The following is a 2,794-nucleotide window of genomic DNA, read 5'->3' on the forward strand; positions in this document are numbered from 1 at the left end:
CTATTTAAATGCACAACAACGAAGAATCAGCGTACATACCCAGTGTTAACTAACATCAGATCTGGGGACCGGTATGACTCCAACCTTCCCACCTACTCGAGGAGTTAACCCATTGAAAATTACCATTAAATCTGGGTAACTATATGAGGCTGATCGGTATGACTCCTACCTGTCCACCAACCCGAGGAGTTAAGGAACTGTAAATCACCATTACAACTGGGTAACTATATGAGACTAACCTGCCAATCTATCCGTATAGTTAAAAAATAGGTTGCATCGACGTACCTACAGATAAAATATCCCCGCCCTGATAGGAACCTAAAAATAGATTAAAAAGGACGCTTAACTATGGATTCTTGAGTTGTAAGCCCATTCGGGGAACGAATTGATAGCACGCATCAACTAATTTGTAAATACAACACCCCCGGCTCGATACCAGTTAAAAATTAATTTACAAATAATTAATGCAAATAGGTGGTAAATATACAATCATGAGAAACCACCCAGTAGAATAGATCTCTTTTAATAAACAAAAAGTATTTCGGAATAAAAACAACAAAAACAGTGATCATCGACCACTATGACGCGGTAAAATGCGACAGAACTACAATTGTAGTTCCAAGGGCAGATCCTATGTGAATCGGCCATTGGTGAAGGGCCCCTACGTCATCCAATTAACGTTTTCCCGGGAAAATCTGCCTTTTTAAGAAACTGACGAACGCGGATGATTATTCTTGTCCGATCGACCAGGCTATCGGATGCGTAAAGGACCGAGAGGGGAGCAGGGAGGCCGATTACAAATTACAAGGTGAGCGTTAGCAAATAATCCTGCTAAAACTAACTAATTTTGGAGATGCCTAACCTCGGGCAGAACAGCCGACTTTCTGTCATAACAACAGCGGCTAAACAATCTAGCGGGAGCAGGACATTTTTAACTTTTTAACTTTCTAACTTTCTAACGCTCCACGCTCTCTAGAATTGCCGTAACAATACATAAAATGGGAAAGTCGAATAATTATACAATGACAGACTTTTCCGAAACCATCCATCCACCAATTAAGTAATGTCTATACGTTTCAATACATAGCGGAGAGAACACGTTTTTTTTAAAAATAAGAAAACAAAAGACACAATCGTAAGTCTTAGTTTCTTCACCCATTGAGTAAGATAAATGTAATCAAAAAACCTCACAATACTTTGTGAAAATTTCTCCAGTACCCACTGTGGCAAATATTATGTATCCCACATAGGTTGGATTTATGAACAACCGCGATCGCCATTACTCCACGCTGCGGGCATAATTGAAGGCATCCAGTGGCGTGTTCTTTATATCCAAAAAGAAGGATAATAAAGAAACCCTAAACATAGGTGAGTAGCATTAATACCAACAGACTAGGGAGGGAACCCTCGAATAGAACGATGAAGTAAAATGAATTGTGTAAAAATATAAAACACATACGACACCATCGGTCTTATCTTTAATAGTTGGATCAAGATACAATACGGTGGCCCCCCTCCGGTATCCTCTACAATACAGAGTTCCAAATAAAAGAAGGTAAACAATGCGTAAAACTTAAGTTTTCTGCCTGAAATCAAAAACTTATGTAAGATTAATAGTAATGTGAAAACGAATGTCTTTCTCTAAAGGTATTGCTAACTGGAATGTAAGACACCAGAAGCTCTACGTAACATATTTCGAATGAAAATATTCCTCCAAATTGAATAATAGAGGAATCTGCTGAAATAACACACAGGTATGCTTCGTAAAAAATTCCCTCTTAGAAGCTACCGAATAGGTGATTGTACGTCACCTAGGCTTTAGGACCCAGGGATATAGCGATATAGTTCAAAATGCTTTTGTAAATGTACCAAACAGAACCAGATCGTGTAGAATGAAACTCTTTTTTCATAGTGTGTTAAATGAACTGTGCCCTGACAAAAAAAGAAAAAGGTTAAAACTTAGGTTTTTAATGAAAAGAGAAGATGTCAAAAATTTCTTCATGCACAAAGGGATGGTCTCTAATTGTAAATGTTCTCTTGTAGAATTGTTTGTCCTGAAGAAGGTGTTATCACAGATTCACCGAAACGCTGCGTCGACAACACCAACAAAACTGTGAACCCTGGCATTTATTGTTTTAAATCGAATTGTGATGTTTTAATGGTTTTTAATACCATGGTAGTCCATGGGCACTATTATTGTATAAAATGTTTTTAACCTATTTGAATTGCAATAAATTGTATACTTTTTGATAACACACTACCTCAGGTTCTTGTTTTTTGCTTATGGTACATATTTTAAGTTAAAATCTGGCATCTTGAGGTATATGAGTACTATATTTGGGCTCCTACATGCTTAATGTTTCAGGGACCTTCCTTGTTCTTTGTGACCTTTGAATCATATGTGTAGTGCACTTCACATAGGCAGGCATGTAGAGATGTTTCTCTAATTTTGTTTTTTTCCTCTGAGCGGCACATTTGTGTGAAGTACTGTAAGTGCCAGTTTATACGGTATCACACTTTCGTAATATTTTCTGAACATGCCTGTTTTAAGCACACTCCGAGGGATGTGCTGTCTTGGAAATGGTACCTCAATTAGGTTAGCGGAATCACAGCCGGCTCCCCCAGAAGGAACTCCAAATCGTGAGATGTACATAAAATTTGGCCTTCCCCCTATAATGTACAGCAAATTATGGCATAAATACACTAAAACTGATCCTGAATTGCAATGGCCACTACATGGGTCGTTCGATTTGCGAAAGGTTCAGTTTGTGGAGCAGTGTTTGTTCCAACGTAG

This window comes from Lissotriton vulgaris, chromosome 4_1 (assembly GCF_964263255.1).
Source record: "Lissotriton vulgaris chromosome 4_1, aLisVul1.2, whole genome shotgun sequence".
NCBI lineage: Eukaryota > Metazoa > Chordata > Amphibia > Caudata > Salamandridae > Lissotriton > Lissotriton vulgaris.